Source organism: Rattus rattus, chromosome 14 (genome assembly GCF_011064425.1).
Source record: "Rattus rattus isolate New Zealand chromosome 14, Rrattus_CSIRO_v1, whole genome shotgun sequence".
In the NCBI taxonomy this organism is placed as follows: Eukaryota; Metazoa; Chordata; class Mammalia; order Rodentia; family Muridae; genus Rattus; species Rattus rattus.
In genome coordinates, this window is record NC_046167.1 from 12826318 (window position 1) to 12847218 (window position 20901).

Here is a 20901-nt window from a genome sequence, read left to right on the forward strand (position 1 = left end):
ACACCACTTCTACTTCAGGGGTACTTACTTCTATCAGCAAACACCCGCGGCACCATTGTCTGCTCCAGCATGTCCACCAGCGCTCGACTCCTTTTGGGAACCAGGCAATATTATTCCTTCAACAGCAGAGACAGCAACCTGAGACCCCATTCGTCTCCCCAGTAGAGTGTGTATCCATCCCGGCCTGTTCTTGGGTGCACTTGCGTCTAGGATAATCAGAGGTGCCTTTAGTACTATGTGGGTGGCATGATACATTGCAGACCGCATTCTGAGACTCGCAGGTATGGACCTGTCTGTTATACCAGAGCCTGGCCCACTTACTTCCTCTGTTCCCTGAAGTTCGTAGCCCAGGCTGCTCCTTGGTGGTGTGACTGAGGATGGGCAATTACTTAAAATGTAGCAATTCTGTCCTATAGCAGCCCTGCCCTGGGCTTCACCATGGTCCATCTTTGAGGGGGAGCTGTAGGCACCTTCTCTTCCAGGGTCTGCCTCTAATCCCTTCAAGTTTCCAGGAGGAAATCAAGGTTTTTATTTTTACTTGAATTGCCCTCCCCACATTTGATATGTATGTATACAATATATACACATGTGTGTATAAGTGTATATGTATGAGTGCATATGTATGTAATCAGGAACACATGCGTATGTGTACATGGAAGACCAATATTGGCTTGGGTGTCTTCCTTGATTATGTACCACTGTATGTGTATGTATATGTGTATGCATATGTATGCATATTTACACACGCACACCATGTACATATGCACACACACTATACACACAAACCCTACACACACACACACACACACACACACACACACACACACAGTGGCTTTGAAATGCATGACAGATGTCTACAAATATCACCTAAGAGCCAGTCAGATCTGATGCAGGGATGTAGAAAAGTAGCTGAGCACGGCTGGAGGATAGAGCACCCGTCTAGCATGCTTCAGGGCTGTGTGGGACCTCAGCATAGCAAACACCTTCCGATAGAGGGAACGTCACTGGTATCACTGTGGTGGAAGGTTCTTGCCCAAACAGTCATGCTTAAATGAGAGTCTTTAAACTTAACATATCAACTGTCAGGAAATACAAAGAGTGGAGACATAGTTAAGTGGCACCGTGGGGATACAGTCGGTAAATCCAGGTGGCAGAATTAATTGACTGGGTGTTTGATAATATCTGGAGGTTGATCATTGTAGAAGGAATGACGTCGGTAGCAGGGATATAGGCTAAAAAACCTTGTCTTTTGGTGATTATACTAGGACATTTATAGATGAAGTGACATGATTTGGGGACACAGGCTGGGGGAACTGGGGGATATGGATAAAATGAGACTGGCCACAAGTTCAAACTTGTGAAATTTAAGTGGCAGAGGTTATAATAATGATAATAAAAAATATAATAATAACAGGAATAACAATAACAGCAATAATATGAATATTTTAAATACAACACACTATTAATATCAATATAATATACTTAGTAAATAATAATGATGATAATAATAATGTTGACTCTGGATCTTATTGGATTGACATTCCTCCTGCCTCAACCTCCTGTCCTCTAGGGGATGTTTTTTTAAATGTGTATTTAAAATATGTAATTCAGGCCTGTAATCTCAGCTACTCAAGGGACTGAGGCAGGAGAATGACACCTTTATAGCATGTCTGGGCTACAGAGTGAATTCAAGAGCAGCAGCTTAAGGAGAGAGACTGAGTCTGTCACTCAGTGGTAAATAAAGTGTTTGCCCAATGTGATGGTTTGTATATGCTTGGCCCAGGGAGTGGCACTATTAGAAAGTGTGACCCTGTTGAGTAGGTGTGGCACTGTGGGTGTGAGCTTTAAGACCCTCATCCTAGCTGCCTGGAAGTCAGTCTTCCACTAGCAGCCTTCAGATGAAGATGTAGAACTCTCAGCTCTGCCTGCACCATGCCTGCCTGGATGCTGCCCTGCTCCCACCTTGATGATAATGGACGGAACCTCAGAACCTGTAAGCCAGCCCCAATTAAATGTTGTCCTTATAAGACTTGCCTTGGTCATGGTGTCTGTTCACAGCAGTAAAGCCCTAACTAAGACAATACCCAACCTGAATGAAGGCCTGGGTTCCATCACTAGTGATGAAAAACCAAACCAAACCAAAGTCAAATTAAAGTTTGCTCGAATCCGCACCAGTTTCCCTGCCGTGGGGACTGAGAAGCAGTATGTGCAGGAGACATCTTCAGAAGCCAAGGTCTAATGAATCGGAGCTCTGGCCAGGGCAGGAAGTGGGGGAAGAGGGTGCACATCTGAGCTCTTCACCTCTCATCAGGGAGCTACAAACAAAGTGGCCTGGCATGACCCCAGTTCCTGCAGAGCCAGGTCCTGACTGCAGGGGAGCTGCCCCGGGGAGCTGAGAGATGTTCTCAGCCCATCTGGGCAGATTGTCTGCGACGCGTAATGATCTGCTTAGTGTTCCAGTGTCACCTGCTCTGTGGATCTTTCTGGATCCCCCCAGGCAGAAGCAGTCACTTCTCTGGGCTCTCCAGGGCCAGCACTGGCCTCCTTTCCTGAGTAGACTGATAGGGACAGGTTGTCCTTAGCTTTCCCCACTGTCTCCTGTGCCCCTGGGGCAAACTCCACATAGGAACTCCAGTCCCTCTCACGGCAGAGACCTATTCATGCCTGTGACAAGCCATAAGTAAAAACAGAGTACGGACAGACGGACATGCTGTTGGGCATCCGTGACCATCATGGGGTATCATAATTGTCAAGGCCCCATCAGAACAGAGATCCGTGTCCACAGCCACCTGAACTGCCGCCTTCAAAATCTTCTTCTCAGAATCAAAGGACATCAGGTCTCAGGGCAGAGAAGGGCCCTGAGAGCCCCTCCTACAGGAACATTTTGCGCACTCTCCCTTGGAAGGGGACGTATCTTACGGGGCTCCTGGCTAGAACTGGAACTGAGGGTAGAGACCACCCTGCTTTGGGGGCCTATGGGACAGGAGCTGTGATGGAGAAGCTCAGGCAAACCTAGTGGCCATGGTGGGGAGCAGGAGGCCAGAAGGTCCAGGGCTCGTTTGGAATCGTCCCTCTGCTCAGACTTGGGGAAGCTGGGCATCTTGTTGGCGCTGTTGCTGCTGAGATCCTGGGAGTGCCACCACCTCGGACACGTCCCAGCCTCTTGCGATCACCTCCCTTGTTCAGCCTCCTCCGCGGTCTCACCTAGATACTGTTTTCACCGGTTTACTTTGGAGATCCGCTTTCAATAGGGCACTGCCGACAGCGTGCTTCTCAAAGCTGGCTCGTGAGAGAGAGCCAGAGCCAGAATGGGCTTGGCAGATGTGAATCTCGGGAGGTTCTGGTGACATTCCCTCTGCAGGGGGCGGGGTCCATCAAAGACTGCTTTGGGAAGATGGGACCAGGAGGTGCTGGGAGGCCTCTCTTTACAGCTGTCTCCCTGCTTAGGGCAGAGCAATGAATGAAAGCATTAGAACAAGCGAGTTGTTCTGAGCCAGGGCCCATCTGCCTCTGCTTCGGTTGGCTGTGTGCACTATCCAACATAGATTCCGGTGACGTCGCTTCTCTCTGTGTGTGTATCTATGTATGCACGTGTAGGTGTGCACGTGTACATGTCTGAATGTGTATATGTGTGTATGTATATGTGTGCATGTGTGCATGAGTGGTATGAATATGTGTGAGTGTATATGTATGTGTGTGCATGTGTGCATATATGTATGCATGAATATGTGTGCATGTGTACATGTGTCTATGTGTGTGTATATGTATGTGTGCATGTGTGTTTGAGTGGTATGAGTGTGAGTATATAACTATGTGTGTATATATATGTATGTATGCATGTATATGTGTACATGTATATGTGTGTGTATGTATATGGGTACATGTGTGTATGAGTGGTATGAGTATGTGTGTGTGCGTGTCTATGTATACATGTGCATGTGTGCGTGTGTGTGGTATGTGACTGTGCATGCATGTGCATGTGGAAGCCAGAGATTGAGATCAATTGTCTTCTTCAATTGCTTTCCAAAATCAATTGGTTTTGATTCAGAGTGTTTCAAACCAGAAACTCACGCATTTGGCTAGGCTGGTTAGCTTACACAACCCAGGGACCCTCCTGGCTCTACCTCCCCAAAGGAGGGATTATGGGTATATGTCCCTGTGCCCTTCATATGCGGGCTCTGGAGATCCGAACTCAGGCTCTACTGGCTCTACTTGGAACTCAATGTGATCCTTTTCCTGAGCGTGGGATTGTCTCAAGACCATGAAATCAACCTCCTACCTCTAGCCAGGCGTCAACCACCAAAGCCATCCAGCTCCTTGCCAACCACGTGGAGATAGGATGAGCCCAGCGGTGGCCAAACCACCCAGAGCTGCACACCTCCTGGAACTCTGCACCGGGGAGAAAAGTGTAGCTGCTTGGCAGGACACCCTCCTTCTCCAACTCACGGCCACTGAGTCACGGGCCCTACGCAGTGTTGCTGGGCAGCGTCTCCGTGGGCCTTAGGCATTTGTGGAAATGTGGGCACCTAGGATTCATCAGCACACTCCCGGACTCCTGTAGGAATGCTTGAGCCTGCGTATCGCCGTCTACAATCCCTGTCTGGAGACCTCGGTGCCAGGCTGCGCGGAGCAGCGCAGGGCCGCAGCTCAGTTCCTGACAGCCCGTTCCAAGTTGTAAGCATTGCACAGCCGGCCTGTCTCTCTGTCTCTTCCAGCAGTTAGCTCCTGGGAGGAAACGCCGAGGGGTTTCTTATCTTTAATGACTGTGGTCACAGGTGCCCACGCGGAGCTTCTGAGGGAACCAAAACTGGCTGTGAGCTGGGAGATCACAGACGCATGAGAGAGTATACTGCTGGAGCGCTGGATGGTAGGGCGGTGGGGATCAGGTGTCCTACCCATGTCATGAAGCTGCATACCCACTGAGGGAAGATGGCATCTGGATCCAGATACTCGGGTAAACAAAACAAGGAGCCCGACTCATCCCGGCCTCTGAATGTGCCATTTGGTAGGCATCTGAGGACAGCCGGTTGCTCTGAGCGAGCTAAGGAAGTGGGGCAGAGACCTGTGTGGCCATTGTTTTAGAAGGCAGCCCGGAAGTCCATCCCCCGTATCTATGCCCCTGTGTGTTAAAAAGGTCAGCTAACTAACTTTTCCTTTTTGAAATCATACTGGCAGGAGGTGCACAGGGCACGGTTGTTTGGGAGATCCTCAAGGTGGCTGCACGTGGAGGCCGTATGTATAATCATTCTTTGTTAAGAAGTACGCACTACTTCTTTAAAAAATACCCAAACTCACAAAATAATAAAATAATAATAAAATAATTCCATGTTTGTCTGTCAGTCACATGAATGCAGTGCCCATACAGGCCAGAAGAGGGTGCTGTGTGCCCCAGAACTGGAATGACAGGTTGTCCATTCCCAGGCTGTCACACAGATCCTGGGAATTGAACTCATGTTCTGTGGAAGAGTCGTGCCCTTAACTGCTGAGCCATTTCCATTACCCCGGTACCGACCTCTCAAGTGCTCTGTTTAACTCTCAACTGCTCTTGCAACTGTAATGACAATAATGCAAGAAAAGCAGACAGGTCAGATCCCTGCTTTAAATCACGCTCTACCCCATGTCTCAAGCAAGGCTAACCCCTCTACTTCACACTTTCCTCTAAAGTAGGGGCCATAGCAGCATTGGGGTCACTGGCTTTCCCTAAGTGGGCCAAAGTCTTCTAGAGAGCACAGTGCCTCACACAGAGGCAATGGTCTACCATTGGAACCCCTTCCTACAGTCTTAAACACTCTGTGTGAACCAGGGAGTTCCCTCTTTGATGAGCAGGGCCATGGCAATCAGGAGAGGTGACAGTGGGGAAGAGCATGACTGGTGGAACCCAAGTGGGAGTTTCTGGTTTCGTTGGAGACTCAATCGTGCTATGTAATTTTTTCTGGACGCTGTCTTATGAGAAGATGTTTTGCTGAGTACAGACACACAGTGCTTTCCTGTCAGCTGTCTGGTGAAGGACACGGACATGATATTCAGAGAGAGTGTAGGCATAACCTGACAGACAGTGGACGATGTTTTGGCATTGGTCCGCCTTGCTGGTCTTTGTTGGGTTTGTCTTGCTGGTCTTTGATGGCTGTGCTTTGGCATTGGTCCGCCTTGCTGGTCTTAACTGACACTGGTCTTCTCATGTCGTGACTTCATAGACAGAAATACACCAAAGAACTTCTGGTGGTGTTCCGGCTGCTTCTTGCTGCTTTGACGGACGCCCATGGTTCCTTCTGGATGGAGCCACTGCTGTTGATGAATGTTTGTTTTGCTAGGGGATTGGACTGCAGACAACAAAGATTGGAATTGCCCCCAAGGAACTACTAAATAGTGCCTCCCTTTGTCTATTAGCCATCTCCCTCCCCTACCTTTGGTGGGTGGGCTGTAAGGAAGGTTGCAGGTTTAAGAACCCTTATTAATGTAGGTTTTGAGAAATATAAGCCTATGGCTGGTGGGAGTTGGAGAAGTTTTGTCAGTTTTCTAGTTTTCTCCTTTGTGACTGCATCACTCACTTTCCTTGTCACTGACAATGCACGACAGAAGCAACTCAAGAGAGAGGGCAGGGTTTACTGCTTCAGTTTCAGGGGGTACCAGTCCATCATGGGGGGCATGGTATGATGGATGAAGTGGTTGGGTCAGGGGTATGAGGTGGCAGGCAGATGAGGATTCAGAGAGTCCAAGACGGAACCAGAAGTAGATGTCACCTTCAAGAGCCACCTCAGGAAACCCACCTGTGTTAGCTGGGCTACAACTCTAAAGGTCCCCAAAACAGTCCGGTCTGTTGGGGACCAAGCATTCAGACATTTCACATTCAAACTATAACAGTCACCACCTTTGCCCTACCTGGTAGGTCTTAGGACATCTTTGGGGAGATACTCTACAAGAGTTACCTGAGGAACAGGGCCTTTTGATCCTACCTGTGTTTCCATAGTGATGACTCCTTCCTGGTCCCCTATATACATGATATAGTTAAGGTGACTAAAGAAAGCCATAGCTTGTGAAATGTTTGTCTCTCCACGGTGACTTGTATACCCTCAGCATCTCCTCTTGGGCCTCACTGATAGGTTTTCTGATGGGTGCCATCTCTTTGCAGGTTCTGTGATGGAGGAGATTTAGAGAGGTCATTATGTTGCTTAGCTCTTAGTGGGCAACAGAGTGGTATCCCCCACTAAGAATGACAAAAGCAACCGTGAGCGGTAGTAGGGCCTGGGGTGCAGTCTAGCTTGGTGGCTGTGGCAGGACTAGTCGGGAACAGTTTGCCTTTTGTGCACAAGGCATTCACCATTCCCTCTCATCTGTAATGATGCCCATTTTGCTACTAATATCAGCCCTCCAGAAAAGACTTTCTCATCTATGCATCCTGGGGCACTCTTGCTTCCTGAGTATGCCTACGTCCCTCAGATCTGGTCCCTTCCCTTGATTAGATCTCGCCTTTTCAAGGCGGTGTTCAGGATTCTAAGTAAACATGGGTGATAGGCAAGAAGGGACCTTCCTTTCTGCCCTGGTCCCTAGAGCCAGCCCCAGAAGAAGCACCAACGGAGTCCAGTTTTCAAACCATTCCCATACCCAGAACTTTCTTAGTTGCTAGCAGCTGCAGATGTGGCCCTAGAACTGAATCTCAGGAGCATCTTGGTGTAAGCCTCGCCATTTTCTGGCAAACCCTGCTATTTCTAGGGCATAGTCACTGTCTTAGGGTTTGCCGCTGTGAACAGATACCATGACCAAAGCAACTCTTATAAGGTCAATATTTCATTGGGGCTGGCTTACAGGTTCAGAGGTTCAGTCCATTATCACCAAGGCAGGAACATGGCAGCATCCAGGCAGGCATGGTACAGGAGGAGCTGAGAGTTCTACATCTTCATCTGAAGGCTGCTAGCAGAGGACTGACTTCCAGGCAGCTAGGATGAAGGTCTTAAAGCCCACACCCAGTGACACACCTACTCCAACAAGGCCACACCTTCTGATAGTGCCACTCCCTGGGTCAAGCATACACAAACCATCAGAGTCACTGCCAAAGTCTTCACAGCTCCTGGAGGGAGGACACTCAAGTGTTTTGGTCCCCATAGCCATGTGGTCCAAGTTAACTCAAACTAGTCTGCCTCGGTGGATCCCACATTTCCTGGCAAGCAGCCTCCATAGCTTCTAGAAGGTTCTTCTGACTCAGAAGTCTCACATGCTCCTGTCTGTGGGGTCTGGGGGTGATAGATTTCAGAAGCCTGGACTTAACATGTCTGGAGTGCATGGGTGCATATCCGTTCTGTCTATAAACACAGCCCGTTAAGTCCATTTTTATGCTCTAGATCCCCTCTGGTTGCAGGAAAGTTCTTCCCAAACACTAAAAACTTTGGCGGTTTTGTGAGTGACCTCCTCTTCCTGCCTCTCCGTAGCGGAGTCATAGAGGGGCATCTCCCTCCTTCACTCCAGCTCATGGCCCATTAGTGGCAAGAACTGTTCCATTATCTGAGCCCTGATGAGCTCACTAGCTGGAAAGAGAAGGCCTGTGGGGGCGATTTAATTTCAAATTCAATGGCCCAGTTATTCTTGTGGGCTTTAGTGTGGACCTCAGGGTCCACGGACGTGGGTGGTACCACCACAACCAGAGGTACCGGTGCTGGTGAGGAGGAAGACCAGAGGCAGGAAGGGAGGAGGAGCAGGAGGAGCGGGGGAAGAGTGGAGAAGCCCCACCGTAACGCAGAGCTGCTATTCCCACTGACCCGGGCTCAGCCACAGTTCCCGCGTGCTTTGTGGTCTGCGGTTTCACACTCAATCACAACTCCCCCAGCTTTTAGACCTAATTCCAAAGGTTCTGCAGGAAAAGTTTGGTTTGCCTGTGGGTAGCGCAGTGGCCTACTTGTACATGGTAATAGGTACTTCAGCCTGCTGCTGCAGGTGCCAGGGATAGCCAAGGGGCACGGGTTGGCTATCTTAGGACAGCCCTTATACAAAACAGCAGGTTTGCCAATGTGTCCCGTCAAACGCACTGCTGATCGCGCCTACGTTCCTCCCTGGACTGATTTATCCCTTCGACCTGTGCACACACCCCTTCCGTAGGCATCCATTACAGGCTCTGAATCTGTGAACGCAGAGAAGAGGGGCAGCCCTTCTCTCCCAAGGTCAAAGTCCTCGCTCACCCGAGGAGCTCTTTCCTGTTCTGTTATTAATATTCTAGCTCCCGGCTTCATCGAGGTGCGTGCAGATGTCTCCCGGTCACAGCCTAGCCAGGACCCTGCTTGACCTTCCTGCTCGAATCCCATATCACATTCTCCTTGTATCTCGGTCTTCGCCCACACTAACCTTCTCGGGTTCTTTGAGCACACTTAACCCTTCCCTGCCTTGGGGTTTTTGCACTCATATCTTCTGCTGGGAACAATATTGGTTCTTCTTGCCCTTTTCATAGCTGGTTCTCTCTTTGGGTCTGGCATAAACTCCTCCATTTCAGAGAGGCCAGCTGTGTCAGGGTCTACAGAGAACACAGCCAGTGAGGTGCACATCTATTTATGTCTGTATTATCGGTCTACCTGTGGCGTGCGTATTTTATTCCATTAAGCTGGGTGACATCAGGCAAGGACATAATGTACTTTGGCATGCTACTCCCACTCTTGGCTACCAGCTGCTCCTTACCTCTCCCCCCTCCTCTGGTCCCTTTATTCCCTTAGACAATTTTTACTTGCTACTTTTGCACTCTCTGTACATATATAACCTCACGTTTTAGTATAAAATCCAGAACACTTGGCTTTCCAAGGCTAATTTGATTTGCCTATTTGATGGTCCACAGTCATATTCATTTCCTGCTAATGACATATTTTTTCTTATGGCTAAACAATTCCTGTGTGCGTGTGTGCGTGTGTGCGTGTACGCATGTGTGTCTATGTCTGTGTGTCTGTGTGTATGTCTGTCTGTGACTCTGTGTGTATATGTGTATATGTGTGTGTATACATGTGTGTCTATGTCTGTGTGTCTCTGTGTGTGTGTGTGTGTGTATGTCTGTGTGTGTGTGTGTGTGTGTGTGTGTGTGTGTGTCCATGTGTGTGTGTCTGTGTGTGTGTGTGTGTGTGTGTGTGTGTGTGTTGTATACATTTTCTTTATCCATTCCTCCCTCCTTGGACACCTCTGTTGGTTCTGGGACTTTGCTGTTGGGAATAGCGCTGCAGTAAACACAGATGTGCCTGGCCAACTTGGAGTCTTTCAGGTAAATAACGAAGGCTGATTTACATTTGTTCAGAATTGCTCGGTGAATAACGTGCTTGGTGCAGAAGGAAGGATGAACCAGGCTGTGGCAGGGAAGAACCTGGGGGGCCCCAGCCCCCACGGCTGGGTATAAACGGTTCCTTCTCAGACTTCTGCAACACTGAAAATTCACCTTCTCCAAAGACATGTGCATGGAGGCCAGACTCCTGAGTCCAGTTTCTTCCTTTCCCAGCTTAGTTGTCATCCATATTAACTTTAAAAACTCTCTTCTGTGTAGTGGTTATAGATGGTCAATGTGACGGGATTTTAAATCACTTTGGTGTAGACCTAACCATGGGAATGTGTGTCTGTCTGTCTGTCTGGGGAGAGTTTCTCTCTCTCTCTCTCTCTCTCTCTCTCTCTCTCTCTCTCTCTCTCTCTCTCTCTCTCTCTCTGTGTGTGTGTGTGTGTGTGTGTGTGTGTGTGTGTGTGTGTCTGTGTGTGTAGGTCAGAAGTCAGAGGAAGATACTTCTCTTCCTCCATCACTTCTTACGTTACCTTTTGTGACAGGTTCTCTCACTCAACTTGAAGCGCTCCATTGTGTGGACCTGCTGGCCATAAAGCTGAGGGATCCTCCAGTCTCTTTTCCCACAACTCTGGGTTACAGCACATGGCACTACACATAGCATCTAAGCTCAGGTCTTTCGTGCCAAACTCTTTCTGACTGAGCCCTCTCCCCAGGCCCATGAGAGCATTTCCAGGGATTAATTTATGAGGAAACACCGATCCTGAGGTAGGTGACATTACTTCACGGGCTGGCAGTCCAGACACAATAAAGGGGGAAAGGGGAAAACCAACACCAACTCCTTCTCTCTGTGCTTAGATTTTGGGTTAGATTAGCACCTGAGAGTTTTCGGCTGAATTGGACCTTTCCAGAATCTGTATGTTGAAGTCCTAATCCCCCACACCTTAGATTTAGTTGCTTTTGAAGATAGACCCTCAAAGATGTGACTGACTTGTTATGTATAAGCCAAAAATAAATCGTAAAGTAAGTCAGCAGGCTGAAACCTGATTCCTTACTGGTGTCCTTACAGGGACGTTAGAACACAGGCATATATACCACCACAGACCATGCAAGGAAGAGAAAAAGACAAGATCTAGAGGCCAAGGAGAGAGTCTTCAACCTCACCGACACCTTGCCTGGAGTTTTGTAGCCTCCTGAACTTAGAGGAAGTACTCTTACATTGTTTAAGCAACCCTAAAACATGTGCTTCCAGATCTGTTTGAATTCTACCAGTCAAGGGAGTTGCCTTTGACTCATCCTAACCCCACTCTCCACATACAACATTTTTTCCATGTTCTTGGCTTACCCTGCAATGGGAGCATTTCTCCTGAATGCTCTTCACAAGTCCAGGAAAGCGGGATCTTGAATTAATGATTGCGTTAATGGCTGTATCGATGGTGCCTTGTACCTGGCCTGGCATCTGGAAGAATTTGTTGTTTGTCCAGCAGAATAAGCAAGGGGTGGGGGAGCACATCTGAAAGTACCATGGGAGGGTCGGCCCCCTGAGCTAGAAGACTGCTCACGTCATGCCCAGTGGCCCTGCTGCAGAAGCAGAGTGCAGCCATGGGGCATGGAGAGGGCTGCAGGACCCTAACCCCTCCAGCCGACATCTTTGCGCTATGATTCATTTAGGAGTAATTGGAGGGCAGGGTTTTAAAGATTACCGGAGGGAACGGTAGTGTGGATTCCGTCCTTTGGTCCGATTCATCTTCAGCGAGGTGACCATCAGGGATAGAAGAGGTAAGGTGTGAATGGAGGCGGGAGTCTGGAGAGAGACTGACAGGAAGTTAGGTCACGATAAGGACACATTCCCCAGAGCCTTTTGTGGGTACGGAGGATCTGACAGGCTGTTCTTGTCTGGTAGCTACTGAATAAGGGCTGGATGAAGGGGGATTCCAGAGGTGGCCAGCTGATGCCAGACTTTCCCTTATTTTTAATCCTTTCACAGAGGATGCGGGAGCAACCATCACACTTCCTCGGAGTGGGAAGAGAAACAGTCTTCTGTCTTCCTTGGCCTCCCACCATGTTTTTCTCCTCTCTTCTTACTGCTTTTCTTTATCTCATCTTTTACACTTCCTCTCCAGCCTCGGAGTCCTTCTGGAGCAGCCTCTTGGGTGTGCGCATGCGCGCTGGCTCGGCTCCTACTTGGGGTGGGGGTGGGGTGTTGTTGGTTGTAGATTCTGACGTGGTCTGGGTTTTTCCGCTTGCGGCTGTCTGTGCACTGCGGGCTCACTATATACAAACATGTGGACTGAGAGAAAAATGTGACTCTGGAGAGAGGAACGAAGCCGGGTAGAGGATGGGGTTGGAGGAAAGGATGGGGACATCGCAGAGACTGAGAAGGGATTGGGTTTTGGGACACTTGCTGGTTCCTGTCCTAGAAATTTCCTCAGGCCTTCGAGGGTAGATTTCCTTGGGTCTTACATCCCTCGTCCTTTGCTATGGATACTTTTGTTGTTGTTGTTGTTGTTGTTGTTAATCATACAGCCCTGTGGATTTCGACGTTGGAGACACAAAGGTCTTTTTGCCCACAGACCACTAGAAAAACCAGCAATGTTAAACATGCAAGGACCTCTCCTCAGTGGGGGAGATAAAATGCCCGTTTTCCCACCCAGAAAGCTGGGAGTAAATATTGTTAAGGACTTGGTGACGTTTTTGCTATCTGTGGAGCAGAGCTCACCCAAATTTCCCCGCCCAGACTATCTCTCCCTTTTCTCTTTGGCTCCAGGTTAGTAGGACCTATCCTTAGGGGGAGGAAAGGAGTATTTGATAGCCTGCTCACATCCATGCTGTCTCAGTCCGAGACCTCACTGGAGTCTAGGCCCTTTGGCTGTAGGATCCACCCTGGCAGTCACCGGTCCTGTAACGGAGTCTCTAAGTAGTCACGCCTCAAGCTTTATTGCACACCGGAAATGGGAATGATTGCCGCCTTGAAACTTTCCCCCAACTGTACTGTGTTTTAAATAGGCTGACAGGGAACCTCCCCAGGTCTGACCCAGTCTGACAAAGTCAACCTGAGCATCCTCACCTCTTCCCTGCCTGCAGGGTCCTCTTCACTTCGTTCTGAATGTTGTGGTAGCACTGTGTGTATATTGGTAGGTTGTATGTATCATACACACATGAGCTAGCTCCTATTCTGATGTTCCCCACTGACTTCCCATGATGCTCCTCTCTCCTTTCCCTGGACCCTTCCTCCCCAGCCAGTCTCCCTTCTACTCTTAGGTCACATACTTAGAGAACACATGATGCCCCCTTTTAATTCAGCTGATCTCTCCTGAATGAGACTGAAGGACCCTGGGGGCTTTCACCAGCCTTAACGTCCACCACCTCAGGTGAAGGCTAGGCCAAGTGCCATTCTCCACCCACAGTTCTCCAGACGAGCAGGAACATTCTTGAAAACCTGAAGAATGTACTGATTGATAGTCACCTGACCCTCTGGTCCCAGATAGAGTTCAAATGCATGTCATATGCTTGCTAGCCAATAGACTCAAAGGTCAATATGTTTAGCCAGTAAGTTTAAACTGTAACCTTGCTGATGTAACCTGTACCCCTAAAAAGTATAAAAACTGCTTGTTATAGCCATGCGGGGTTGCCTTCCAGTCACTCGCCAGGAGGGGCTGATTGAGGGTCGACCCTGATGCACCAGAAAAATAAACCTCTTGCCTTTGCATCAAACTCCATTCTCCTGTCTCACTTGGGGGTGGGGGGTCTCCCGGTCAGTATTTAGGACTCACTTCCAGCCTTATAAGACCAAACTCATTTGTAACCTTCCTGTCCTCTTGGTTCCCTTCCCCTATTCTCCCTCCCACCTGCTGTCTCCCTCCTTTTCCTGTGATTCTTTTCTAGATCCCAGTGCCCTGTGCTAGGACAGAGGGTCCAAGGCTGCAGACAGTGTTGTCCAGAGCTGGGCTTTGTCATCTGGAACTCTGGCATTCACTTCCTGGAAAGCCTCCTCCACATGTCTGTCTGGTCTTTCTGGTTTGCTAGCAGACTTGCTCTCTAACCCAGCTCAGCTCCCTTGAGAGCATCACCACACTGTTCTTCTGTTCCCAAATTCAATACCATTGCTCTCACAATGGAGCCAAACGTTTTGTTTCTATACCCAGAGCCGTTCATTGTCACCTACGGTTTCCTATGTAAGGCTTTCCCCCAACAGATCCTCAAAGAGATGATCAATCCCACAGAAGGTTTCATTGTCCTAACCAGGTACAAATGTCACAGCATGCGTGTGCACACCTACATTACACAACGAACTGAATCTCGGTCATGCAGTGTTAATGAACGAGGGAGTGGAGAAAGCCCTTTAAGACACTTTGTTTGATCAAAATTTCTCAGCCCTGCACTTGGTGTTTGTTAATCCTTCTGGAAGAGAAATGCTACAGTAATGACTAAGGCATGCTGAGTTTAGCCTTGCTTTATTGAAAATGTTTTTTTTTTTTTAAAGGAGTTTAATTTGAACTGCAGCATCAGCCAGCCTTGCTTTAATTACAGTCTTCCGTTTCTATTGCTAGTTGTGTCAAGCTCAGAAGCATCATGGGGGTGCACGGGGGGTTGGGGGACAGGCAGGGGAGATCTTTCTCAGATGAATTCAGTCACTTTTATAGATACGGGTGTTTTTCTATTTTTTAAAATGAGCCTACATTTAACATACAGGGCGAGCAGCTGGGTTTCCAGAGCTGAGTGTGGAGTGAAAAATACATCGTGTGTGTGTGTGTGTGTGTGTGTGTGTGTGTGTGTGTGTGTGTGTGTGTGTGTGTGTCTGTGTGTGTATGTGTGTGTGTGTGTGTGTGTATGTGTGTGTGTATGTGTGTTTGTATGTGTGTCTGTGTGTATATGTATGTGTGTATGTGTATATGTGTATGTATGTATGAGTATGTGTGTGTCTCTGTGTGTGTCTATGTATATATGTGTATGTGTGTCTCTGTGTCTGTGTATGTGTGTATGTGTCTTTGTGTGTGTGACTATGTGTGTGTGTCTCTGTGTATACGTGTGTATGTGTGTATATGTATATGTGTGTGTCTATGTGTGTCTGTGTGTATGCGTCTTTGTGTGTGTGATTGTGTGTGTGCGTGTGTGTGTGTGTGTGTGTGTGTGTGTGTGTATGAATTTCTTCTATGACAAACTTCTGTTCTCTTTTGTTTGTTCCCCCTCCCTTCCCATGCCCATGGCTGGTCTGCTGAGTTAGGAAGACCAAAGCACCACACAAATGGAGTAATCAGGGATGCATGCAGCTGGTGGCTTCAGCTGGTCACAGACCTATGTGCTGGTGGATTCTATCAATTTTCCCCAGTGTGCTTTGTCCCAGTGGTCACCTGCCTCTGTGTAGTTCTGTGTCTAAGATGTGGTGGTCAGTGCCCAGTGATAATAGAGTTCATCCCATGGGTGTCCACCACCCCTTAACCTCCGTTCCCAGCTTTGGGAACAGCCTCTAATGTTACCCTGTTCCAACTTGGGAACAATTTAAAGTAGTCTCTTTGCATATAACGCTGGTGAGAAGGAAACCCACAGACCTTATGGGGAGACAGGCATGGAGGCTTACGTCACAGCAAGTTACTCAGAGGTCTGCTAGAGATGCTTTTCTGATGTCATTCTTCCCAGGGGTGTTTCTGTATTTCCCTGTCCCCAGGTACCCAACCCAGGTGACTTGTCTACTCCTCTTTCAGGCAGAACAAAGTGCTTTTCCAGTCTCTTCTCTCAAAATCCTCACCAAATCTCCAGGCAACAAAGATGGTTGGGTTCACCAGACTGGTTTTGTGTAACAGGCAGTGTCTCGACTTTCTTTCATATATTGCTGTGGTTATGTCGCTCAGCATAACTGATACATCACAAGAGAGTGTGTGCCCTGCATGGTGGCCATTCTAGAACTTGGGCTAAGAGAGAAGGATCAGCTTAGGTGACAGAGTAAGATCCTATCTCAAACAACAAACAAAACAAAACAAAGCAAAACCAAGGGCGGAGGATGTGTCTCTGTAAGAGATCCGCCTGCCTAGCATGTGCAAATCTTGGGTTCAGTCATTCTTCAAAAGAGGTTTCTTTGCCGAAATCACTGAATAACATTTTGTTCTCCATTATTGGGTTTTTAATTGGTAGTTGTAAATGTCATGTCACATTTAACATCTATTTAATATCCGTTCCCTTTGGGTTTCTATACCGTCTTGGCCATTAATTATTTTAGCAAACTCTCTCATTCCACTCTGGATGCTGAGCCCTGGTGGGGAAAGCCGGTTGAGTATAAAGGCCCCTGGCAGGAAACAAGATGTGTTTCTGGTTCCTATCCGGGCTCTAGTCCCCCTGCCTCCCACATAGTGTCAGAGTCTGCCCAGTGCACTCTAGAGTCCTTTGCGATGCCTGACCGGGTGCACAAGACCTTCAGATAGGACATCCCTTCAAATTTCTGATTTTACGTCTTTGCATTTCTCTGCCTTTTAGCCAACCCAGGCATTAACTCATCCCAAAGCTTCCCTTGTATAAAGCCATTAGGGGAGTGGTCTTTGATATTACTCCTTAAATTGCTGGCTTCTGAGATCTTTTATGTCCAGATAAGGTAATGTCTGGGCAATGTCCCTTTCTCTCATCCCTGTAGCAACTGTGGAGGGACGGTTTCTTAGTCTGTTTCTTATAGCACAGCACCACAGACTGGGAAAGTTAGGAAAGTGGTTACTTCAGTTCACTTTTCTGATAGGTGTGCTGGAGCCCTGAGATATCTCAAAGCACCCAATGGTGAAAAGAAAAGTTCTCTGTCTCTGTCTCTGTCTCTCTCCCTCTCCCCCCTCCCTCTCTGTCTTTGTCTTCGTCTCTCTCTCTCTCTCTCTCTCTCTCTCTCTCTCTGTGTGTGTGTCTGACTCTGTCTCTGTTTCTCTCTCTCTCTCTCTCTCTCTCTCTCTCTCTCTGTCTCTCTGTCTCTCTCTCTCTGCCCCTCTGCCTCTCTGCCTCTCTGCCTGCCTGCCCCCCCCCTCTCTCTCAGGATTTAATGAGTTTCAGAAGGGACAAAGGGTATTTAAACCAGGGCAGAGGGCAACTTTGGCTTTGAGGCTGTTGGAGTCTGGCCCCGCATGCTCTGTTTCCCATTTGGTTCAGTTGTAAGTTAGCCCTGCTTGTCTGGAGCTGGGTGAAGTCATAGTAGGAAAGCCAAAATCATTGATTAGGGTTCCACCCAATGGCCAGGAGTGATGGCCTGATACCCACTGTTAAGTGTCAGCTTGTCAGGATGAGCATCTGGGCTTGCCTGCGGTGAATTGGTGTGGGAAGACCCTTCCTAACTGTGATGGGACCGTTCTCTGGGTGGGAACCCTGGACTGTATGAAATGGTGCACAGGATCCAGCACGGCATTAATCACTCCCTGCTCCTTCCTGTGGGTGTGATGTGACCAGCTTTGTCACCCACCAGCATGGACTCTGCCCTGGAATGGTCAGGATATTTTATCACAGCCACCGGAAAGTAAGAACGGTGGTTGGGTTGATACATGGCGGATACACAGGAGTACGTCTCAATGAACTGGCCAGTTTGCTAAGCCCTGAGGGTGGGGACAACTTCTTTCAGACACGGGTGCCTGAAATCCCTGGCTGTGTCAATAGCCCTAGAAGAGGCTCTGTCTTTACTGTAACCAAACACCGAGCCCTCTTGACTCCCGTTGTGCTGCTTAAATAGGAAAAGGGGGGTCATCTTGGGACATGTGGCACAGCTAGGGGGCCACCTCTTCTGACCCTCATACCCATCTCACCTCTGCCTTCACCAGGAGGAGGGATGAGTTCAAACGTCACTATGGGGCAGCTTTGGGTCCCATGGATAGATGCTCCAACTGTTCCACCCTGTGTCCCTGAAGTATTTTCTGACATCTCTGTGTCGTCCTGAGGGCTAAAGAGTGTTTCTCAGGATACATGCAGTTCAGCTTTACCACTGTCTTATTCAGACGTTGACAGCCGTACCCTAACCTGGTGAGCAAGGTGAACTGGGCCCATGCTCTGGGCTGGTGGGACTATGAAAGCTTCCTGCATCTCCAGTTCATGTGGGACAGGTACTAGCCTCTCTCAAGCTTCTCTTTATTGTAAGTTTCTCTGGCTTCTCCTCCCCCCCTCCTCCTCCTCATCTTCCTCCTTCTCTTCTTCTTTCTCTTCCTCCTCCTCCTCTTGTTTCTCTTCCTCCTCCTCCTCTTCTTTCTCTTCCTCCTCCTCCTCCTCTTCTCTTCTCTTCCTCCTTCTTTCTCTCCTCCTCCTCCTTTGTTTCTCTTCCTCCTCCTCTCCTCCTCCTCCCCTCCTCCTCCTCCCCCTCCTCCTCTCACTCCTCCTCCTCCTCTTCCTCTTCCTCCTAATCACCCTGGATCCCCAGGCAGCTCATGGAGCCTCAGGGTGTTTGTTAACAGTGACTTTTTTTTTTCTCCCCCAAACAAAGCTTTGCTGGGTTGAGCCTGGAGTCTCTGCTTCTTCGTGACCACACAGTTCCCCAACTTAGTAAGTCTTTTTACCCACTCTTTCAGGCAGTAAGAGATTTATTTATTATTATTTCATATTTTGAAATTTACTATTTTATGGGCATAGCTGTTTTGCCTTGCGTGTGTGTCTGTGTGCCACGTGTGTGCAGTGGCCGTGGAGGCCAGAAGAGGGTATCAGATCCCATGAAACTGGAGTTATAGATGGTCGTGAGCTGCCGTGTGGGTTCCGGGAATTGAACCCAGGTCTTCTGGAAGAGCAGACAGTGCTCTTAACTGTGGAGCTGTCTCTCCAGCCCCAGCAGCAAGCATTACATTAACTTACATTTTCTTCAAAGTCTTTAACCGATGCTCAGTGGGGCTAAATGGTTGTAACCCAGAGCCACCCAAACCCATAGATAAAATGTTAACCCCTAGATTGATGTGATTTGATGTAGGCTGTGGAAGAGTAATTGGGTCATTGTAGGACCCTCATGGATGGAATTAGAGCGCCCTTATAAAAAGGAGACACAGGAGAGACGACCTCTCTGACCACCATATGAAGGTGAAATGAAGGCTAGTTTCTGGACACCTGGAAGTGGCCCTCACCAGAAATCAATTCAGCTCAAAACTTCACTGCGAACGTCTAGACTCCAGGGCCACGAGATAATATGATTTGAATGTGAAAGCCCCCTATCCAGGCTCACGTGCTTGAACTCTGCTCCTGGTTGAAGTGTTGTTTTGGGCAATTGTGGGATCCTTAGGGGTGTGTGGATGGGTTGGGTCAGAGGAAATGGGTTTGGAACTTGGTTGTGCGATCTTCAGGAGGTAAACCTTAGCTGCTAGATTTAGATTGCTAGGGGTGGGTGGTGGGTCATAAGGGTTAGAACAGTTGGAAGCCCCCAGGAGCAGAGTTCACCTCTGACTCTGTGGGCGGCTCTGTGGGAGGCTCTGTGTGCTTAAACACATCCCACAGAACCCTGAGGCTGGCTCCCTGTGTTTTCATCTCAGAAGGGGAGAGGCCAGTGGACTTTACCTTGTGGTATGGTATTAACCACTGACAAGGACTCCAGCCTCCTCTGAAGATGAGTGTCTTGTCCAGGTTGACCGGAGCTGGCGTTGGGGCCCAGTGTACATCTGGCTGCTGACTGACTTATCCACGGTTCCCCTGAGTGAACAGAGCCATGAGTCCATGGGGGCTGAAGATATTCAGATTTAAAGTCTTTGGGGGTGGGTATAGAAGAAATCAGACTGTAGATACTCCCTACTCCCAATCCTTGCCTGAGAACCTCGTGTCCCATTTCCTTTCTGCTACTGCCTGGGTCAGCATGAGACGTCCTTTCTACTTTGCTGGCTATCTCATTTCTTCCCACCTAACTTCAGCCCGATTCATTCCTTAGCTATTTTATGATATTACAACACAATTCCCGATGCTGGGTAATTTATGAAGAGAATTAGGTTTATATTTTGCAATTCTAAAGTCTGGGAGTTCATCGTGGAAGGGCTTCATCTGAAAGGACCATTTTGCTTTTTGCCCAATGGAAGAAGGGCCAAGGGCAAGAGACCTCACAGGAGGTGGGCAGACAGGGCTGAAGTCATCTTTGTGTGAGGAACATGTTCCCCACTCCCTGGAGAACAACACCATTTCTTTGTTCACGAACCACCACCCCACCCCCACTCCCACCCCCAAGATCCTACATCCCAACACTCTTGTGTTGTGTTGAGTGTCCAGTACATCACCCTTGGAGGACACACTCAAACCCTAGCTAGCATTCCTCTTTCCACAAGGTCCTCCCTCCTGACCCATCTGCAGCCCCAGCTGCCACTAGAAGGTGAGAGGCTCCAAGTGTCCTCAGTCTTTGTGTGAGCTTTTGGCCCTTTGGGTATGGTCTTAAGCCCTGGAAAACAAGAGGGCAAGGCTGGGGACTTTCTGATACATCCCAGACTGTCAGGGGACTATCGTCTGCTTAAACACCTCACTGATGAGGCAGACGTGACATTGTTATGCTGTGTGAGTGACGGCGAGTCTTCTCTGTTGGCCAGATTGGATTTGGAATTACCTAGGAGACATACCTCTAGGCATTTTCAGAGAGCTTTTGCAGAGGAGGGAAGACCAAACTGTGAGTGGCACAATTCCATGGACTGTAGACTAGGGTCCGAGAGTTGATAGACCTGCCACCATGACATCCTGAGCTGTCCTCAGCAGGATGCCAAACCAGGCAAGGACCT